The sequence below is a fragment of the Perognathus longimembris genome, chromosome 11 (assembly GCF_023159225.1).
Source record: "Perognathus longimembris pacificus isolate PPM17 chromosome 11, ASM2315922v1, whole genome shotgun sequence".
Lineage (NCBI taxonomy): Eukaryota > Metazoa > Chordata > Mammalia > Rodentia > Heteromyidae > Perognathus > Perognathus longimembris.
The window spans coordinates 63,833,816-63,857,192 of record NC_063171.1 but is presented as its reverse complement, the minus strand read 5'-3'; the positions used below and the strand labels follow the sequence as shown (position 1 = coordinate 63,857,192).

At 42.2% G+C, this 23,377-nt stretch overlaps 1 protein-coding gene across 4 annotated transcripts in view; it reads right to left on the bottom strand.

The window, feature by feature from the left end:
• The window catches only part of Kcnt2 (potassium sodium-activated channel subfamily T member 2), a 274,397-nt gene that overhangs the window by 244,706 nt on the left and 6,314 nt on the right, over nt 1-23,377 (bottom strand). Inside the window, exon 1 of one of the 4 annotated variants that reach the window (XM_048357405.1) lies at nt 17,856-18,259. The exons of the other annotated variants lie outside the window; for them this stretch is intronic. The gene's annotated coding sequence lies outside the window, so the exon portion shown is untranslated. Of the gene's footprint in view, nt 1-17,855; nt 18,260-23,377 lie in introns of those variants that run through there. 4 annotated transcript variants of the gene reach the window in all.

The following is a 23,377-nucleotide window of genomic DNA, read 5'->3' as shown; positions in this document are numbered from 1 at the left end:
CCAGCTGACCTGTTATATATTTATATATTTATATGATTTCTAGATAATTTTCTTTTGGTTGTTTACTTCTGAGTTTTTGAATGTTGAAACAAGATATATATATATAAATGTATGTATGTGTATGCTTATATATATGTGTGTGTATATATATATACACATGTATGTGTATATGTGGGCATGTGGGCATGTGTGTTTGTGTGTATGTATATGGGGCTCCCTCATTCTTTTAAATATTGAAGGTCAAGGCCAAGCAGTGGTGGCTCACACCTATAATTCTAGCTACTCAGGAGGCTGAAATCTGAGGATCACAGTTCAAAGCCAGTCCAGGCAGGAAATTTCATGCAACTTTTATCTCCACTTAACCAGGAAACCAAAAAGTGAGCTGTGGTTCAAAGTGGTTGAGTGCTAATCTTGAGCAGAAAAGCTCAGGGACAGCAGCCCTGAGTTCAAACCCCATGATCAACAACAAGGACAAATTGAAGATAAAGTGAAGATAAGTTTTGAGTCCCTCTCTATGTCCATTTCTCCCAGCATTTTTATCCCATAACGAGATGTCCTATATTGCATGGGATCAGACCAAACACAAGCCTCAGAATCAATTGATGACAATTTCGGTAGTCCATATTCTGCACACGTTCCTTTTGGGTGGACTTAACATTGAGACCATTTTTTTTCTTCAGAATCATGAAGATCTAAAAAAAGCAAAGAGAATTTCAAAAGTGAAGTTTTGTGATTTCCTCAGGGAAAGTGGTAGTTGAGCGCTGTAATGAAATTAATTTTAATAATAAGTGATAAATTATTATTAAATTAATATTACTATTGAATTAAAGAAAGAAGAAACTGTTTTCAGAGACCATATTCCAGTGTTTCAAGAGTCTAATGATTATCTCTATATGCAGTCACATTTGAATGAAGTTAACATGTTCCATTTTACCTTCCGAATCCTCGGTCTCCAAGACCACTTAGTGGAGAATTCCATGGTGCCAACATCACTTTTCAGACTCTACAACATGATGTCCAGCAGTTGTACAGGGAGTGATGCATGTGTTCAACCCCACAGCACCGAGCATGCAGCTCATAGTTGGAGAAGAGATGGGAAGCCTCCTCATCTCCAGCCAGAGCCATTGTAAGCATTGTCTAGATGAAGAAACTTCCACCTGATTCACCTGATTTCTTTGATGTTGCCATCCCAACAGACAATTTGGATAGAACATCACCATTCAATATGCAAATTGTTCTTGACATTTTCAAAACCTCTGCATTTATAGAGAATCTAAGGTGCACATTATACTAACGCCTCGCTATTTTGGTTGAACAATTGTCCCAAACCTTGGGTGAATATTTGCAAAGTTCCAGGCAGGGTGTTGGGTTCTTTTGACATGTCTGAAAGATGGCTAACATCAACACATTCAGAGGGACAAAGTGATACGCAGGCCACCAAGAAGGAGAGGAAGCTCCCACAGTTAATCAAGAAGACATAGAAAAAGAGCAATAGAAACACAGGGATGTCTGATTCAAAAGCCTTTTCTTGGTTTTTACTACTCGTTTATGAGGGGGTAAATGAGATCCACAAAAATTAATTATCCAAGGAAATAGAAGCAAGCACATCAGAGGAACTGGAGTAAGCGCTTTTGTGTTCGAGGCTCCTGTCTCCTGAAGGATCTCTTCTGTGTGGGAATACATTCCAGGCAAAACTCATGAGGACAACAGTTAGCAGCGACTGCCAAGCACAGGTAATACGGGCCTCTACACACTCAGATAAAGATGGTCCAGACTGTTCAAAGTGTGCAATTTCATACACAGCCCAACGCACATGGCCAACGTATGTATAAGCATTCCTTGCATACTTATAAAATAAATGGTAAACACAACTAATATATGCTTCAACACCTTGCATTATTGTATTTTTTTCTTGTCTGAAGCAATCTCTCCTTTTCTGGCAATATTGATTGAACCCAGGGCCTTGTGCTTGCTAAAACAAGCATTCTACCACTTGAACCACACCTCCAATTCGATTTTGTTTTGTTGCTTTTCAGGTAGGATATGACTTTTGCCCACAAAACTCAATACATGATCCTCCTACCTAGACTTCATATGTAGCTGGGAACACAGACAACAATTATCAAGCCTGGCTATTTACTGAGATGGGGGTCTCACTATTTACCCAAAATGGCTCCAAACTGCAACCTTCCCAGTCTCTGCCTCCCAGTAGCTACTATTATAGACATGGGCATTTAAGCCCAGCCTAGACCTGTGTTTTGAAATAAAAATTGTCATTTGAAACATTTAAACATGTATGCAGGTAAATAAAGCTTTTTCACTCACTGAAGTTCATTTTTACATATTTATTGTTTTTGTGTGTGTTTCAGTTCTGAGGCTTGAACTCAGGGCCTGGGCATTGTCCCTGAACTTTTTTGCTCAAATCTAGTGCTCTATTACTGAAGCCCCAGTTCATTTCCAACTTCTGGTGTCTAATTGGAGACAAGAGTCTCACAGATTTTCCTTCCCAGGCTGGCTTTGAACCATAATGCTCAGATCACAGCCTCCTGAATAGCTAGAATTATAAGTGTGAACCACTGGCACCAGAATAAAGTTCATTTTGCAGACTGCAAAGCATACATTTATAGAGCAACCATACAATCAGTGGTATTTCCCTGTCTTCTTGCCTGTTCTTCTTTGAGCAAGGAACACAACGAAGCTTATTAAGCTCTTCTTTCTCAGCAAACCATCATTTTCTTGGGGAGGGAAAATGATCTATTTATCTTTATACAAGTCATTTCTAATTGGATACCCATGGAAGAACATTTGATATCATAGTGGCGAGAGGAAAAGTATTTCTCAAAGGAATTTCATCACTTTTGATTTGTTTATGCCAACTGATCACCGTGACTGCGCCAACTGTTTGGGAAACTATGCAGTTCTTATCCTAAGAATGGGCAGTAAGAACTGAAAATAAAAATCTACTCCACGCTTTCAGCTCTGTCCAAAGTGGAGGAACAGGCACTCCAAGAAACAAGAACAGAAAGCTGACACATACACACTCACAAAGGTTTCCTTTCCCAGTTCTGAACATTAGGTGCTGCAGGAACGGAGGCAGGAGGGAGAAACCAGCCAAGTGAGTGCACTGGTTGCCTCAGTTTACCCTTACTGTTTTGAGGGCTTCCCATAGAGGAAAGACCCCGGATGAGCCTGGCAGGTGCAGTGAAATGGAACGGCAGAGCCATCCTTGAAGAGACCAAACAGGAAATAAAGAACAGCACAAAGGACGCAGTGCAGAGGTCAGCAGACCTCCTCCAAGTCCGGGAAGTCTGCAGTTGTGGGTACCAGCAGTGATGGATTGTGACGCTGACCAGAGCCAGTGCCAGCCACCAGCCTGGAGGTGGCTCAGGATTGATTCTCAGAGCCGGCTCAGAACTGCCTCTGAGGCCAGACTCCACAGAGAGGCTAGGACCTGCCGTGCTGCTGCCTAACAAATTTCAAAAGACCCCAAGAGGTCAAACTGTCTTCCAATAACACGTCAAGACAATATTGATAATACCTGCCGCAAATGGGCAATGCCAAAGTCCACGTCCAGTAACCTTTACTGGAAATACAAAGACACAGGAGTCTCAGGCCCACCAGCAAGTTGAGTGCTTTATTTGCCTCTCCTGCATGTGTTTCTGAAAGTGCACAGGAAGGAGAGGCCCACAGGCATGAGAAATGCCGTCTGCACAGATTCTATTTAACCTGCTGTGCAACACTGCTTTAATCCCCAGTCCGTGTCCGCAGTCGCTGATGTAGGCAGTGCTCGCGGGGCTAAACACGCAGGGATTGATAACCAGAACCAGAACTTGGAAATAAGTGTTCATTACATATTTCAAGGTGAAGAGGAAAGAAAGCCGATCTTTATGGGTCTATAACTGACACAGGGGTTCACTCTCACAGGATAAGAAGTACCTCTGAACCAAAAGAAGACAGTGACTGTCAGTCTAGGTATACTGGAAGAATTCAGGCAGAGACAGGGACCACGCACGGTCTGTGAGAACCGCACCACCTGCTTCACCACCAGAATCCACAGGCCACTGGGCGCAGGGAGGAAGGAATACGAGGGGAGCTGGCCTACCGTTGATACTAGAAGCCTATAGAAGGCAACTCTTGGCATAAAGGGTCCTTTGCTGCTGTGCTTCGCAACATCAGCTAGAAAGTAGGATAGTAAAATATTCTAATTTGATGGGCCCTGTTGGCTCACACCTGTAATCCTATCTCCTCTGGAGGCTGAGATCTGAGATTCATGGCTCAAAGCCAGCCCAGGCAGGAAGTCTATGAGACTCTTATCTCCAATTAACCACAGAAAAATATCTATAAGTGGAACTGTACATAGTAGATAATAGATGTTAGGTTTGAATAAAGCTCAGGGACAGCACCCAGGACCTTAGTTCAAACCCCAGTACAGGCACTAAATCAATAAATAAGCTCATATCAAGAGAAACTGATGCACTAGATATATTTGATATTTGAAATTGAGGAGCTAGAGAGGAATTGGTGAAACCTGATCACTCCAGGATACACGATGCAACAAAATCCGCAGGCAACAAATCCAGCAGAGGTCTTGCAGTGACTTCTCAGTAATTCAATGATGACTATAACTTTTAAAATAAAATGGATTCGTGCTAAGGTATGTTGCCCTGAGATAACAAAAGAGGAAGGTTTTCATTAGCTAGATGTAAACTTTAGAAGGCACCAAAGACATCGGAATTGACTGCAAGGCTTTTCCTGTAGGTTGTTCTCAAACTCCAACCATTGCTGATTCAGATTTAGTCTTGACCTTGGGGTTTTGCACTTTTTTTCCCATTGGTCATGGATCTCGAACACCAGACTTGGGCGCTGTCCCTGAGATTTTCCGTTCAAGGCTAGTGCTCTACCACCTTGAACCACAGTACCAATTGCTGTTTTCTTAGGATTCATTGGACATAAGCCTTATGGATTTTCCTTCCTGGACTAGCTTTGAACTGTAATCCTCAGGTCTCAGCCTCCTGAGTAGCTAGGATGACAGGTGTGAGCCACCAACGCCCAGCCATTTTGCATTTTTACCAAGTGTGCAGGTGGTGTGCCTGCAACCGTCCTGGCTAGCGAACCCTCAGTGCCATTGCTCTGGTGGTAAACGCGCCAGGCCCCTTCTTCAAAGCCGGTGCCCCTATTCTGCATGCCACAGGAGCCAGCCCTGCTAGCTGCTGACCCCACACAGCTGTCGTCCTTAGTGGACTTTGTTCATAGCCTCGAAGAATGACGTCTTCCACTGATATGTGACCCTCAGGGGCAGGTGACCAGCTGCTGAGAACAAAGGCTTTTTCTGGTCAACGTCGTCTGCAGAATCATCTCAGCTTCAGGGCCCGCCACAGGACCTGCTAAGCTCTCCCGTTTGCCTGAATGCTGAGCCAGATTTTCTCCTTGATTACTGTTGCCTTCCTAACTTACTGGTATGTGTTCCAAGACCACACACCTCTATAAATGTTTCCACACATGCCCCCCCCCACACACACACACTGAAAACTCCATGATCCTGTCAACAGAAATGCAGATAGAACAGAAAACAGAACTACACCCCCTAGTTTCAGAGCAACCCCCGTAGTCCATGTGTGGAAAATGAAATCACACACCCGCTCCATCTTCAATTTCCCAGCCTCCATTGCTGAGAGTGAAATAAACTTCTGTTGTTTATCAACTACCCCACCTGTGGTCTTCTGTTATAGCAGCACAAAACAAAGACAAACACAATTTCCCAAATCCTGAAAGGAAATAATTTTCCCAGCTAGAATGTTTTCAGCCATATGGAAAGAAAGAATAAGATTTTTTTTTTTGGTATGTACAAGCTTAAAAAAAAACACAAAACACGTTGCCTTCTTAAAACCTTCCTAGGGAAACTTCTGGCAGATATACCCCAACGACACAAAGGAATAAGTTCTGGGACCTACCTAAAGGTAAGTAATGAGAAATCCTGAAACAAAGAGGTTGAGGTAAAGAGAAATCCCAAGTTCACATGACAATGAAGAAATAATGAACAGAAACCCCAGCTCAACAGAGCAGCAATGATGGACAGGCCCAGAAAGCTACTAGCCCAGAATGAAGCTTGAGGTGGGCTGGGCAGAAGGAAGGAGTTCCTGCTCAGGACAGCCTGAGACTCTGAGGCTATTTTGCATAATGTGGACCAGCAGGGCGGATTCGCTTGCAGAACCCTCTATACCTCGAAAGGCTTAGCAGTTTTGCTACATTGTCTGTAAAACACTACATGTTCTCTCTCATGTGCAGAAGTTAGATTCAGCTTATAATCTTATAAGTAGATAGTTGGGTGGTATGCAAGTGTACACAAAAGTATCCGCTGAAATACAGTAGAACTGAAGGGAGAACACAGTGTGATTCCTTAGAAAGGCTAAATCAAAGATTAACAAAATCTATACCAGGAAACGGGTACTTGACAGGGGTAGGATGGGGTCAAGATAACGCAGAGAAGTGGATGAGAATGCAGTCAAAAATTCCAATGCATAGTCAACAAACTTAAGAAAAGTGAGGGAAGAGGTGGGTGGGGATGGATGGTGAGGACGATGAAAGAGCTTGACGCTGGTCACGTCACGATGCATTGCATTCATAATCTGCCTTGTTGGATGAGGACTATTTAAAGATATACTTATGTGTGTATAGGTATACATATATATTGTGTGTTTAGGTATATATAGCCAGAAAGCTAAATGAACAACAAAAGAAACTAATTGAATAACTGAGAAATCAAGGGAGTTGAATAAGAAAATTATAATCATAGCACATTACATTACTCTGCTCTTACCAATAAACCATATAATATGCATGCTTGGTACTCCTCTAAGTATAAAGCATGAACTAGGATGGATGGATAAGGAGGAGACACTGTAGTTAAAGTATTGTAGAGAGGCTGGTACATCCTTATTGTGTGTATTGGAAGTTACAGGATTTGGACGAAAGCAGGAGAATTAAGAAACATACTAGACAGAGCTTACATCTGGAATGGCAATTGAAAAATAAAAATGTAAAGTGAAAAGCATTTAGATGAGGCAGAGTGGTTTGCACTGCGCAGGGAGCAGAAATCAACAGGAGCCCAGAGACCAGAGATCAGCAAGACCCCATATACAGCAAGCTAGCTGTGTGTGCCACAGTGGTTCACACTGTAGTCTCAGCCTTGAAGGAGACACAGGGAGAAGAAGTCATAGTGGGAGACAAGCCTGGGAAGAAACATATCTAAAGCAAAACTAGCTGGGCACATCACTTAACTAGTACAACACTTACCTAGCAAGCCGAAAGCCCTAGCTTTAAACCTTAGTACCATCAAAATAAAACTATTTAAAATATTTCTGAAAATAATACAAAGGCTAGCTGCTTCCATCATTCATTGCTTCTCTTGTTCTTGGAGTAGTTCACTTTGTGAGATACAAGTATATGTGTGTATGTATATTTAAATATTATACATATAGAATAGACTTTCAAATATATATGATATATTCATGCATTCTATACTCATACAATGTATGAATACATATGATATGTGAATATATTTTATATATGTATTCATATATAAATGTATTTCAGCACATTCATGTATATTATATTCATATATTCATGTATAAATACATGTGAACGTGTATATTCATATATACGTTCATATGTATTTATGTGTGTGTGCAATTGTGAAGAACAATATAAAACCTTGTCAAAGATATGTCTAAAAAGTAGGTGATATCTTCACAAGCCTTCACCTTGATTTTAGCTGCTGCAGTGATTTACACAATTTACACTTTTCGAAACAGATTAAACCTTTGCACGTTAGTGTACTGCAGTGTGGCCGCCCCTTCCCGTGTCGGCTTCCTGTGTCTCTCTGGAAGGGGAGAATAGAAACCCCAGCCCCACAAGTGGAAGTGGTGTTGAGAAATGCACATCCTCGCCCAATGCAAGGGAGAAACGCAGGCAAAGGTACATGCTACCCTTGTTCTCCTTGTTACAGAAAGCTGGCTTTGACAGGAACCAATTCTCTTTAGTGTTTTTATGTTTGTGAAACCTCCCAAATCCATATGCTCGCACATATCTACATTTGGGTTTGTGCAGTGAATTGACTACAGTTTTGTCTATATGTGAAATACAAACATATACACAACACTAACGTTACGAGGGTTAATATGAAGGATCTCGAAGAGTTTGTCCATATTCCTGCAGACACCTTGGGAGCAGGAAAAAGTGGTTTCACCACACACCCACATACCCAACTCCTTCCTCTGAACTCTGTCAGCTGTTGTTGGGAACGTATTTCTAACAGTGCGGGATTCCAGGCGATTCAGAAGAAGAGACATTAGCGGAGAGCAATGCCATGGTCGTTAAATCCACAGGGATGAGGAGAAATCAAGACAGATGAGTTTGTTGGTTGAGACAGGGTCTGGCCTGGCCTGGCCTTGAGCTGAGATTCCCCTGGTGTCAGCCTCCTGAGTAGCATGAACCACTGCACTTGGTCTAAGTTCCTCTAAATTCTTTTTTTTTAATTATTATTCATTTCTTTATTGTCAAAGTGATGTACAGAGGGGTAAGAGATGTTACAGTTTCAAATGTAGGGCAGTGCATACATTTCTTATCCAACTTGTTACCTCCTCCCTCACCCCCACACCTTCCCCTCTCCACATTCCCCCGCAGCCCCGAGTTGTGCAGTTGGTTTACACCATACAGTTTTGTAAGTATTGCTGTTGCATTGGTTTGTCTTTTTTTTTTTTTAGTTCAGCATTGAATTTATTTTTTTTAAGTATTTATTGTCAAACTGAATTACAGGGAGGTTACAGTTTCATACGTTAGGCATTGGATACATTTCTTGTACTGTTTGTTACCTCGTCCCTCATTCCCCCACCCCCCGCCCCCTTTCTCTTCCCCCCCCCATGAGTTGTTCAGTTCATTTACACCAGTTTTGCAAGTATTGCTTTTGTAGTCGTTGTCTTTTTTACCCTGCGTCTCTCGATTTTGGTATTCCTTTTCAATTTCCTAGTTTTAATACCAGTATACACGGTTTCCAATGTACTCAGATAAGATACAGAGATAGTGTAGGTACAACCACAGGAGGGTGATACAAGAAGATCGTCAATAATAGAAGCTACAGTTACACATGACACGTTGAAAGTAGTTACAACTGTGATATAACAATCGTTTCCATAACATGGAGTTCATTTCACTTAGCATCATCTTACGTGTTCATAAGGGTATAGCTATTGGGCTCTTGTGATCCTCTGCTGTGACTTGCCTAAACCTGGGCTAATTATTCCTTATAAGGAAGATCATAGAGTCCATGTTTCTTTGGGTCTGGCTCACTTCACTTAGTATAACTTTTTCCAAGTCCTTCCATTTCCTTACAAATGGGGCAATGTCATTCTTTCTGATAGAGGCATAAAATTCCATTGTGTATATGTACCACATTTTCCTGATCCATTCATCTACTGAGGGGCATCTGGGTTGGTTCCAGATTCTAGCTATGACAAATTGTGCTGTGATGAACATTGTTGTGCTGGTAGCTTTAGTGTGATTTTGTTTGTGGTCTTTTGAATAGATACCCAAAAGTGGGGCTGCTGGGTCATAGGGGAGTTCTATGTTTAGCCTTCTGAGGAATCTCCATACTGCTTGCCAGAGTGGCTGAACCAGTTTACATTCCCACCAGCAATGAAGTAGGGTTCCCTTTTGGCCACATCCCCTCCAACAATTGTTATTGTTAATTTTCTTGATATAGGACATTCTTACTGGGGTGAGATGGAATCTCAATGTTGTTTTGATTTGCATTTCTTTTATGGCCAGTGATGTAGAGCACTTTTTCATATGTCTCTTGGCCATTCTCATTTCCTCATCAGAGAAGTCTCTTGTTTGTCTTTTTATCCTTTGTCTCTCGATTTTGATATTCTTTTTCCTTTTCCCTTTCCTAGTTCCAATACATGTATATACAATATCCAGGGTACCTCTGAATTCTTTTCATGTTAACTTTATTTTTTGCTGTTTTCATTTCAATTTCTCAGAGAATGACGCCATTTCAACATTGCCATATCTAGGAACGCTGTTAAAGAAAATTCCTACCAATCTCTTGTAATCCTTATTTTCAGAATAAGTTTGTAAATGTTGGCTGTACCCAGAGCCTTGGGGTTCATGATTTGGTAAATCAAGAGTCCTGATTGAGCTCGGAATAAGCAGGTACATGAGCAGAAATATAACTCATGGCTTACCAGTATCACCCAGTCTAGTTCTTGGTGGACTGAGCTTGGGGATACAAACAAAGAAAGTCTGTGCTGGTTGGCTGGTTTATGTGTTGGTGGGAGTATGGGTTTTGACAATGAATTCTGGGTAGAGCAAAGGGCCTGCACCAGCTCTGAGCTCCCTGGCACAAGTCAGCCCAGGGGACTTGGCCTCAGAATCAGGACCTGCCCAGGTAGGAAAGGCTTGGCAATCAGCACCCACCAGGCATTTGTAATTCCTCTACTGTAGAAAAGAGGACCTTGAAATCTAGCCAGGGGAAATTGAGTTGTCTTTTTCAAATGGCAAGATGATGTTTATAAAAAATGAAATGACAAGCACACGGGAAGATGGAATAAGAAGAAAGCTCAAGAGAAAACAAGGGTCCTGGGGCACATAAGAAAGACAAATACTCAGCAGTAATGTTCTCAAGCTGCTCAGTGGCCTGGGCTCCAGATGCAATGATTTTATTAAACTTGTCTCTTCAACAAGACTATGCGACTGGACTTACACATCAGACAACAAGTATTTCTAAGTCGAACCGTGACGAGAAGAGAGAATGTGAAGGCAGGGGTTGTTTGACAGACATGCTTGTTTACAGTTGTGTGATTTGCACCCGGCCCTCTTACTCCATCAATTAATGTGTATAAATGTTCCTTGCCATTCTCCCTATCCCTCTACTAATCAGCAAATTGTCCAAGTAGGTAGAGAAGGCTGGGCCTTTATTATTATTATTATTTTTTTGGCCAGTTCTAGGCCGTGAACTCAGGGCCTGAGCACTGTCCCTAGCTTCTTTTTGCTCAAGGCTAGCACTCTACCACTTGAGCTACAGCGCCACTTCTGGCCATTTTCTGTATATGTGGTGCTGAGGAATTGAACCCTGGGCCTCATGTATATGAGGCAAGCACTCTTGCCACTAGGCCATATCCCCAGCCCTTTATTATTATTTTTTAAGTAGTCGTTTATGTCTTAGATCCAACAGAATAATAGGTCAGCATGAAAATCACAACATAAATCTGAAAATGTAGGACTAACAGAACTGCTCGATAATGGAATGATTTGGGGACGTTTTTCTTTCTGTACTGGGGTGCTACGATCACTTGCTCACTCATTGTATGCTCAGCTTTCCATCCCTGGAACAAACACATCAATTAACTTAGGAAGAAAAAAGGGGTTCGGGTGTTTGCGTGTGTGTGTTGTCTAGTCAGTCAGTCATGGGCTTGAACTCAGCTGTCCCCCCCACCCCCCCACCCCTGGGAGCCAGGCATCCACAAACTTGTATTGGTTTTTGAAAGTTTGAGTCCATCCTTGGCTGGGCCCTGGGCTTCGCGGCCTCAAGCGCAAGCCCCAGGTCAGCACAATAGCAGCCACAAAACAGAAGCAAGGCTCTGGGGTCAGTCAGTGGAAACAGGGAAGCCTGAGGGGCCAGGGTACGCTGATGTCCTTCAGGGGCGCCCAGCCACCGAGGCCCTGGCTCTGACCAGTACCACCCCTGTGTACCCAACTGGGGACCAAGCAGCCAGCCGAGGAGCTGGAGGGAAGGGCGCTGGGACCCCCTAGCACGCTGCCCACCCGGGTCACCAGTTCAGCTGCGAATTCGGGGACAGAACACGGGGGCTCATGGGAGTTCCTGCCTGAAGTCGGGGGCCCATTTCCCTCTTGGAGCTCCCCGAGTCTGGAGCGGCTTTCCATGGAAGGGCTGCTTAAATCTCAACTGGGCTGCCCTGCAGGCCCGCCTGCCCGGCCCTTCCTCTTCCATTGGTACTATGTGGTTCCCCATTGTCTTTCTTTTCTTTTCTTTAATGCTAGTGGAATTTTTTTAACTGTTAAGGCCTTTGAAAATTCTTAAGAACACTGCCAGTCTAGTCAAATCGGAGTGTGACAGGCTTTGAAGTAAGCCGATGAATAAGCTAGACTGGCCCAGGTGATGGAAGAACCAGCGGCCTTCTGTGCCCTAGGGTTTAGGACTCAGCTCTGGTACCATTAATGGCAAGGCTTGTCAAAACTCAGAGCCTCTTTCTTATTCTGCTACGAAATGAACCAAGACCCACCCACCTTTGCTTTATGAAGCATGAGTTTTTAAGAACACAAGTCAGGGGCAAGACACACAGTCGTGTGCAAACTGTTTAGAAGCTTCTAAAATCAAAATTGAGGGTTAGTCGGTAAGAACCCTAGGTGGTACGATTGACCTTTTCTTTTTTGACAGTCCTGGGACTTGAACTCAAGGCCTGGACACTGTCCCTGAGCTTTTCTGCTCTATTACTCGAGCCATGGCTCCACTTTGAGCTTCTTGTGTCGTTAATTGGAGGTAAGAGTCTCATGGACGTGGCTGCCCCCACTGGCTTTGAACCACAATCCTTAGATCGCAGCCTCCTGAGTAGCTAGGATTACAGGCGTGAGCCACTGGCACCTGGCCAATTTACATTTCCAGTGTATTTCACTACTAAAAGTGTTTCTTCATGCAACCCTCCCTGGGTACTTCTTAGGTTGATGAAACTGTGTTGACCAATTACCACCACTATATGTAATATGCAAGCATATAAGAACAGAACAGTGAAATGCTAGAAGTGGTGATACAGGAAGTATAAAATAGAAGGATTACTGTTTAGACCAGCCTGACCAAAAAGTAAAACATTATTTCAAAAATGAATAGAGCAAAATGTGCTGGAAGCTTGGGTCAAGGAGTAGAGCACCAAACTCTTACGCATAAAGCCCTAGGTTATAACTCAAAAATAAGCAAAGAAACAAACATCTTTCAGCAACTTAACAAAATAACAGGAGTCACTGGACACATACAAATAGAACTTTATCACTGAAACATCATTTACTTGCAATCCCACAAAGAAAATCAAATAACAAACTGATGAATTCTTAACACTGAAAATCTATTCTAGAATTTCTAACCTACTATTAGTAAAACAACAACTCATGTTGATTCTACAGTAATGACTATCCAGTGCTAAGAAATTTTCATGAACTACTTCTCTTCTTCCCAAGGAAGTACGACTCCCATCCTTATTTTACCCAAGGCACACTGACAGCCAGAGAGAGCAAATGATAGCCCAAGATCATACCACCATTAAATGCCAAGGTCAGACACAACCTCAGCACGAAGCGGTGGTTAAAGCTCCATTCCCTCACAGCTCTGCTCCCTAACATTTAAGAAGGGCTTGACCTTTCCCCTCTAATTATTTAATTGCTCACCAGAATGCCACAAATGAACACGTGATCATGGTTTGTTGACATTGCATATCATTATCCAGATGCCAAGCATCATATGTTAATTTCACAGCCCTAATTTACTATGTGATTTTTGCACTACAGGTTTTAATTACAATAATTTACAGAAAACCTATCTTATAACTGTTCACTATAGCATTTTTATCTTTTCATTTAAATTTCAACCTTCTGCTTAATACCCTGAATGACCCACAGAGATACAACTCCAACTTCTGATACTTACTTTAAGAATTAAATGGACTATCCATTGAATTAAGGAATGAAGTAGAATAATTTTTTTAACTCCACTACATTCACATTATCCTGCTTTGATATACTGGCCTGCTCCACTGCTCCCAAATAGCTCCTTTATTTCATAGAAAAAGTTAGCTTGATTTCTCAAAAACAGTAGAATTCTCTAGCTCAGTGCCTGCCTGCCTCCTCTAGCGTGGTCTCTTCACCGTGTATAGTACTTGATTTGTAGGTTTGGGATGAAAAGTAGTAGTAGTATAATACTTGAACGTGGATTAAATAGGCAGACTCCTCCTCAAGGGGAAGAAAATACAGGAAAATAAAGCAAAATTCGCTGTTGTCCCAAGTGTGGCACACAAGTGAGGATGTACTTGTGATAATAAAAACCTGAATGGCATTTACATACATCATTAGCATTCCCAGAGGGCAGTGCTCATGAGGGAATCATTCATTCGTTTGTTTATATTTGTCTTCGTGGCACAAAGCAAAATCTCATTAGCAATAGGCAAATACTCATTTTGTTGAGACAGTTTAAAAAGCAGTTACTTTTGTTGTTAACGCTAATATGCACATTATGTCAAGATCTTATTTTAGTCTTTATTTTGGTTTTGCCAGTGATACAAGAGCACAATGTTAAAATAGAATCAATGGAAAAGAAAGGAAAATGTGCTCCTCTCCAGTGAACTGGGTAGAAACCCTGCATTTCAAAGTGATCAAGAAGCTGGATAATCATGGAGACCAATTAATGGGTATTAATAGTAATACATGAAATAAAACTGTTATGTAGAGAAAATGAAGCCCATTTCTGTAATACCAAAGTATGCACTTAAAAGCCATAAAAGGTGTACGCTGTTACTCAATGACAAGAAAATTCCACCTTCAGGAATTCACTATAGAAAATCCAGCTAACCCTCAGAAAGGCTCATAAATAAAGACAAGAACAGAAGCCATCAACATAAAAGCACACATCTACCACCAATAACAAAACTTAATTCAGTGTAGGGGACATGACACTATGGAATATCGTACATATCATTTCATCATTCAAAACCTTTTAGCAGCTGGGCGTGGTGGTGTGAGTCTATAATCGGAACGGCTTGGGAGGCAGAGATCAAAGGATCTCAGTGAGAGGCAGAGTGGCATAAGAATTCCAGAGCCCCTCAGCTACAAGAGAAGCATCATGGCTGGATGCAGTGGTGTGCACCTGTCATGGAACCAATGAAACAGCCCAAGCCCACTCAGACACACAGTGAGACCCCACCTCAAAATTAGCCAGGGCACAACATGGCAGGAAGTGTGGCTCAAGTGGTAGAGTGGCTGTCTACCAAGCGTGGGACTCCCAGTTCGATCCCCCACAATGCCCAAACATCTCCCAACATTCTCCCTTCCATCCGTCAGTGTCCGTTCTTCTGCAGCCTCCCGGTCAGCCTCCCTCACTCGAGTTTAGTCTATCTGCCTCATCCCCTGTAGTTCTGGACTGGAGAAATTCTCCTGTGTAGTATGCATTTCTCGGGAGTTCGGAGACGCTTTATCTCCCTCATTCTCTCAGTGCTACCCCTTGGTGCTTCACTGTGGATTTCATAGAAATTGGCGATTTTTGTTTATCTCACCTCCACAAAACACAATAGTGCAGGAGACTCTGCCGACCCTCTCCCGCACATTACCCTGCCTTTGAGGACAGCAGGATTGGGCACCCTGCCTCTGCACTGGGGACACACGGAGGGACACCCCCTTCGGTCATTGTAAGAGGTTACTAGGAAGATCTCACCTGGAAGACCCCAAGAGACAGCAGCATTAGCAAGGCCACATCTGCCGGCCAGTCCCTTTGTCCAGGATCTTTCCCTCTGCAGTCCTGGAAGGGAACAAGGATCTCTTCTGTGTCCCAAGAGAGTGCAGAGTACCCAGTGTAAATACATGTTCTAGAACCTTCTAGCTGGTAGTGAAAATGAGCACGAGATGAAGGCAAACTGGCCACATCATGTGACCCAGACAGGAAAGAATTCACTTGATCAGTAGAGTACGAATGGGAACATATGGACTTTGTGGTGCCTGGTTGCTTGGTTGGCTGATTTTAGATAGGGTCGCCCTCGGTGCCCCAACTGGCACCAGACTTGTGTCCTTAGCATCACAGCCGGCCAGCACACACCTTCTAGTATAATATGTCTTTTACACAAAGTCTTGGGTCATGTTAGATAGCTGTCACAGGTGCAGTTGGAAATCTATTTTTAATTCTTCAAGAAAATCACTCTTATTCTTGCCTACACTGAAAAATCAAATGGACTCTACAACCTATGAGAAGCACTGTTCCTTGGTAAGGAAAATAAAGATTTCGGTATGGAATTGAAGACACACACACACACCGAGCTGCTGGTTCTGCTGGCCGTGAGTGAGTTGTGCCCCTCTCCCAGGCCTCCGAGTCCCCTGGACAGCACGGGGCCAGCGGCAGGGAGCCAGATGGCTTCCACCGAGCTGCTCCCCAGGTACATTTCAGCATTCGCTTCAGCAGCTATTTGAGCTGTCACGGCGTGAATGATGGACCGAAGCGCATTCTGCTCGCTCATTCCACAGCAAAACTCCTGGTGAATATTAAGCTAGGTGTGGGAACGGTATTTTTCAAGTCAAATGACTTAGACTACAATAGTCGGGTTTAAAGTGAACGCTGAAAAAATTCTTTTGTTTCCACAGGGGAGGAAAAGCCTGAATTCAAATGACCTCTTATTTTTATAATATATGCAGGTAGGACATATGTACACACACAAACACACACACACATACATTCATTGCGGCAACTTATGTTCTTTTGGCAATATTTTCTTCTGTCAGTTGTGGGGCTTGAACTCAGGGTCTGGGCACTGTCTCCGAGCCTCTTTGTGCTCAAGGCTAGCACTCTACCACTTGAGCCACAGTGCCACTTTTGGTTTATGAGCAGTTAATTGGAGATGAGCATCTCACAGGGACTTTTGTGCCCTGGCTGACCTCAAACTGCAATCTTCCGACATCAGCCTCCTGAGTGGCTGGGATTGCAGGTGTGAGCCACCAGCGCCCAGCTACAATATCTCCATTATATGATAGAGTGAAAATTCTTGGAGCCTTCCTATTAATCTACCTACCTTCATTAATGTAGGGAGACAGAAAATGAATTGGAGCTATGGCCTCGTCCCTGGAAAGTTACATCTGTGAAACCATGAGCATCATTACAACACAATGACGTGCTAGATACATTGCGCTAATAATGTTCGCGATACTGAATACCAAATTCAAATATTCCCAGCTTAGAAACTATTAGTAATCAATGTTTCCAGTCTAGTTCTAGGGTCTGGTGGTGAAGGAAAGACGACAGGTAAGAAGAGATGAAAGACAGCCTCGGAGCATTGCACGACACTAGCCAAGGCACTGCGGTAGGTGTCAATCAGCATGTGAGACAAAGCATGAGACACGAAGGATGCTATCAGCGTGAGAGACAAAGGATGGTATAAACATGTGAGATAAAGGATGGTATCAGCATGAGAGATGAAGGATGGTATCAGCATGAGAGATGAAGGATGCTATCAGCATGAGAGATGAAGGATGGTATCAGTGGAGAGCACTGGAGATTAAATCTCCAGAAGCATTTCAGAAAAATAATAAAGTCAATTCATGAGAAGCTCTGGCGGCTGAGTACTATACATCTCCCATAATAAGCATTAGTGACCTAACATAGATTTCGCGCGCCAATGGCAGATGGGTAAAATGACGTTTCAGAGGATGATGATGGAAAGGCATAAGGGAAAGAAGCTCGAGTTGAATCCTGAGGATCCTGACAGGTGATACACACAAAACAGACTTGGGAAGAGGAGTTACCCTGGTAAATGCTGGAGCTGTTTAAATAAGAAGAGACAAAACATGATCAGGAAAATCAAGGAAAGGCCAGTCAGGGAAGCAAGATCAAAAATTCATGAAAAATGTTGAAAAGCTGGGCAATGTAGACGAGCATGCTGATGTGTTGGCGGCCAGCAAACTGAAGGGACACTAGCTGGACATCACTGACGTGATAAATAAGTGATGAACCCTAATTGTGAGGTTCATATTGCTATGCAAATAAAGATGCCTGTGAATGTCTATGCACATCTGCATGTATGTGCTGGCTAAATACTTACAAAGGCCTTGTAGAATACAGACCTATACTATGTTTGTATTCTTTGGAAAAGAACCTGAAATAATCTGGAACCTGTAAAAAGTAAGAACAATGACAGTTGAGTTTTGCTTAGAACCTTTGCGGTTTCTCCATCAAAGGAGACTCAGACCCCCGGACGCGGTTAATTATTGTTGGCCCCTTCTCTCACTCCAGGGTTTCAGCAAAGAATGTAACTCTCTTGATAGTCTAAAGCACGAATCGAAGCTATACAAACTTGGAGAGTATTTAAGGAAAGGCACACAAAAGACAACCCACCAGCAACCTCGTGTGTTCTGTTCCTACTCCTAAAGGTAAATGGAATTGAGCTTCTACATGAGCACCCCATAGTGCTACTCTAAGTGGGTAGTTATCTCCTGGTAGGCTGTACTCAGTGGTGGAGACGTGGCACTGGTCTTAGGAAATGTGTTGAGTGTGTGTGTGTGTGTGTGTGTGTGTGTGTGTGTGTGTGTGTGTGTGTGTGATGAGACTAGATAAAGGAATTGCACAGTGATGGACCAAAACTCCACAGGAACAATTTCCCTCTGAACTACATGTTCCTTTCTCCCGCTCTGGGACAGATCCACTCCGGTGACTCTGGAAGAGGAGCTCGTGGGACGCACACCCACATTTTCTTTTCGACCTGCTACATTGTCTGTTTACTTGGTTATTGCCTCCCTTTCTGTGAACACTTGCAAATCTTTGGAATAGGTAAGCATACTAATAGATCAGCCAAGGGATGGATCTCTAAATCAAGCAACTTCATGGTTCCGTGATGAAAACCTTGTAACATCTCTGCATGAAAATGTTCATTACCACCAGCACACTGGTTGAGAAGCGTGAATTTCACTCAGGTACAGTGCTTTAGAGAATAGAATAGAAATAGGAAATCCCCAATTCATACTGAGAAGCACTGGCTAAGATATCCAGCCATCAAAAATAACTTTTAATAGATTAAAGTAGTAAAGAGATTACTTAGCCAAAACTTGCAAAACCAATATATTGAGAGTTGTAGTAGGTTAATTATATGATCTTATGTGAAACTTCTTTGATTTACATATGCTCAGAATTCATTTTATTTGTTATCTTTTTGTCACAGGAACAATTCTGCTATGTTATAATCTTTATTTTTCAGATACTACTCCTATTACAAATAATCACATGCACACACACATACATGTACATATGCATTCCTTAGTTTTGTTTTTCTAAAATCCAATTTTATTCTACTTCCTCAACTGTCAAATGAACAATGCTCTAAATACCTGAATCTTTAAATGCTCTAGGAAATATTACTAATCTCAAAAATTCCATAATATTGTTTAGCTAAACAGCAAAGTTTTGGCCTATGAGATGCGAAAGTTCTGTGATTTGTGTGTGTCAAAAGCTTTTACATTTATTTTCCTTTTGTCTTTTATGTTATTTAAATAGAATGAAATCCTGTTTGTAGATGTTATAAACACAGTGAGAAGCAGAATTAAATTCCGACTCTTCCCTCTTATGGATGCTATGTCTTAGGATGAGTTCTACATTTCTGTACCATGGGAGTTTTTCTACAAAATAGGAAAAGATAAGAGAATTCCTCTGAGCTGATATAAAGATTAATAGCACACATAACATGCTTAGGCAATGATTGTCAGATCCTACGCTCTCAGCAAACACAGTCTTACGAGGAATACAAAATTCAATATTACCAACCCTTTCGATGTGTGTTCTGTATTCTTGGTAACAATCGGTGAACTAGCCCATGAGCTCATGCATGGGGATATAGGAAGGCAACCCTGGTGGGGGCTGAGACCATGACAGCCCCTCCCCAGAGCAACGGGGGCAGCTGGCTGGCGGCCCTGGCTGGTTCCTTGGGGACTGAGTCGTATTTCACACTGGGACAGAACTGAGACAGCAGGCTGGCCATTATCAAACCGCACATCTGGGCACCTGTTGTGAACAGCGATTGGACTTTTATATTCTTGCAATATGGGAACAATCTACTAGTTTTCCCACGGGGAGTGAAATGAGGTTGAAATGTGTTAATCCGCTTTTATGCCTGCTCACAGAGAGATTTACAAGATGGGTTAAGTGGGCTCTTGTAATAACAATTCGTCATAATGAGGCTGTGTAAATCCAGGGGAAACAAGCCCAGAACAAGTCTACTCTTATTTCTTTGATTCACTATGATTTTTTTTTGGGGGGGGGCTCTGTATGCAAAGTCCACTTCTTGCACATATTTACATACTGTGACAATTGGAAGTAATACAACTCCAAGTTCAAAAAGTACATTCACAGAAGGAATTATTCTCCTTGATTAAGACATTGGCATAACTGAAATAATACAGAACCTATTAGAGGGTGGTTTGGAAGAAAGGGAAAGCCAAGACTTTAAATAGAAAGGGGTCAAGGGTTACAGCTGGGCTGTGTGCCAATCCCTCACTTGACAGCCAGGCGTCTGTTTCTATTCCTTTAATGGTTAAAAGAAGAGGAGAAGGAGGAGGAGGAGGAGGAGGAGGGGGGGGGAGGAGGAGGAGGAAGAGGAGGAAGAGGAGGAGGAGGAGGAGGAAGAGGAGGAGGAGAAGGAGGAAGAAAGAAGAAGGTGGGGGAGGAGGAAGAAGAAGAGGAGGAAGAGGAGAAGGAGAAGGAGGAAGCGGAAGCGAAAGAGGAAGAGAAAGAAGAGAAGGAGGAAAAAAAAGGAGAAGGAGGAGGAGGGGGGAGGAGGAGGAGGAGGAGGAGGAGGAGGAGGAGGAGGAGGAGGAGGAGGAGGAGGAGGAGATCCATGATCAAGTCAAAATGATAGCAACAACTCCCGCTGTCCCTGATCTCTTGGCTATGCTCTTCATCCATGTCGTAGAAGTCTCTGCCCATATTCCTCCAGACAATGAGGACTTTACAGACTTCTCAAGTAGTGTCCACCTGCCAGTCTGAAGGAACACCGTCGGTGCAGTATCTCATTTAGTTGACATCAGCAGTATTTTTCCAAGCTGGTGCAGTGGCTCCTGCTGCCCTTGACTTTATCACACAGCTACGACTAGATTTGTATGGTCTGCCTGTTCACGTTATTAAGCTGGTTATTCAGGAGTCTAGGCCAACCGTTTCTCACCTCAGTCAGCCCTACTGCTGTTTGTATAACCGCTGTGAAAGGATCCAGCACCTTCTTCAAGCTGGACATCTTCCCTACTTACCTACATGAGACTTGTGCATTCAAATACTCCATCACCTGATCCTCGGGGATGGGACAGATTGTGAGGCCAAATTCACCCGAGCAAAGCTTGGAGTTTGGCACCCTGGGAGGTGGCGTGCAGGTGAACTTCAGCTCCCACGAACTACCACAGCTCTTGTTCACTCACAGGAACACAAACGCCGAACTCAGAAAACCACAGGAACTGAGCACGAGGCATGAGAAAAGTTGCAGCCTTAAAAACTAAGAATGCAGTTTGGCTGACTAAAGTAAAACTCATGATTATATAAGAGGGGGGAAACTGCTGATTTATATGCAAAATTAGAATTAAGCATGATAATTATTTCTTACTAATATATATTAAGTTTAAATACCTAATATCGACTACATTAAATAATTCAGTGTTTGGTGTGTGTCACATATACGTCTTGACACAGTTCGCTTGTTGATATACAGTTTGTTCATTTGCTCACAACTTCAGTGGTAGAGCATTAAGCAAAAAAGCTCAGGTACAGCCCCCAGGCCCAAAGTTCAAGCCCCAGGATTAGCACAAACGAACATGGCTCTTTCCACAAGTATAAATTCTATGGTGGTCAGAACTAGATCTATTTTGTTTACAATTTTATCCCTAGAGTGCAGTGTACTTCTTGATTTTTTTAATTTAATTTTATTGTCAAGGTGATGTGCAGAGGGGTTGCAGTTACATATGTAAGATAGTGAGTACATTTCTGGTCCAACTTGTTACCTCCTCCCTCATTTTTCTCCCACCTTCCTTCCTCTCCAGCCCCACCCCTGAGTTGTACAGTTAGTTTACAGCATATTGTCTTGTAAGTATTGACATTGCATTGGTTCGCCTTTTATCCTTTACCTCACCATTTTGATGTTTCCCTTCCCTTCCCTAATTCAGATAAACATATACACAATACCCAGGGCACCAAAATCAAATACAGTGACAACAGCGGTTGAAACATAGGGAAGAGGAACAAAATAAAAAAAGAAATAATTTCACATAAAAATAACACCAATGATAAACTTCTTGGTTCCATATCTTGTAATTCATTCCATTTAGCATCATCTTATAGGATCACATGCACATAGTCATTGAGCTATTAATATTTTTTGATGTTTGCAATAGAGTAATCCACTCCAAGTAAGGAATTCCTCAGGATATTACTAAGAGGGATGAAATAACTTCAGAAAGAGAAAGATCCAGTTTGCCACAACTTGACTAGAACTTTATCCAGGGAAGCCTTAATTAACCAGAATAGAATTGGCTTTACTATTTTAACAATCATTGTAACCTACTCATACTATGATATATTTCCAATATCCTTTAAGATTTTCCACAATTACATTACATTATATTTAAGTTCCCAGACACCTTGTCTAAAACTCCTGTTTATTTGATAAGATGGATGTCCTACTTTTAGATTCTTTTTTTTTTTTTTTTTTTTTTGGCCAGTCCTGGGCCATGAACTCAGGGCCTGAGCACTGTCCCTGGCTTCTTTTTTGCTCAAGGCTAGCACTCTGCCACTGGAGACACAGCGTCACTTCTGGCCTTTTCTATATATGTGGTGCTGAGGAATCCAACCCAGGGCTTCATGTATACGAGGCAAGCGCACTTGCCTAGGCCATATTCCCAGTCTACAACAAAGATCTTGATGGAAGATACTAAATATTGCTTCAAAAATACTAACTTAATCTCAACTATTTATTAAAAGCAACTGGCCTAATTTCACTGTAAACAGATGGCAAATAATATATAATGCGATAATGCTAAACAGAAGAATCACATATGACAAAATGATTTACAAATCCTGAAAACATTTAATAACCAAGAACACAAAAAGTAACAGCCAAGAGAAACACTGGATTCACTTTTAACATTAAAAAAAGGACATAAGCTAGCTACTGGTACATGTTAGTACATACATTGTTGATTTAATTTTTTGTTTGCTTTCAATATTGAAGACTGAAGCGATGAGTATTTAGCCTTCATACTCAATATTTTTCGTATTTTCTTTTAAGTATATTTTTGTGAAAATTAAGTTACTAACAGAAAAGCAAAGTGCATTTTTTTTAGTAACATTGGTACAATAACTGAAGTTAGGCAAAATCATTTCCCTGGTCACTCACCTGGAAGGAAATTTTGACACCCATTCTCAAGACTGAGTTGAGCCAGGAGAAAATTGTTTGGTAGAAGTGTAAATCTCTATAAAGCATTACAACTTTTATGTACAGAAAGTGATTAATGCCTTCTACGTCCTCTGTCCAGAGTTTAATGCATATGGATTTACTTTACAAAGTTAAAAATTTAAGACTTAGAGAAAGGGATGAAT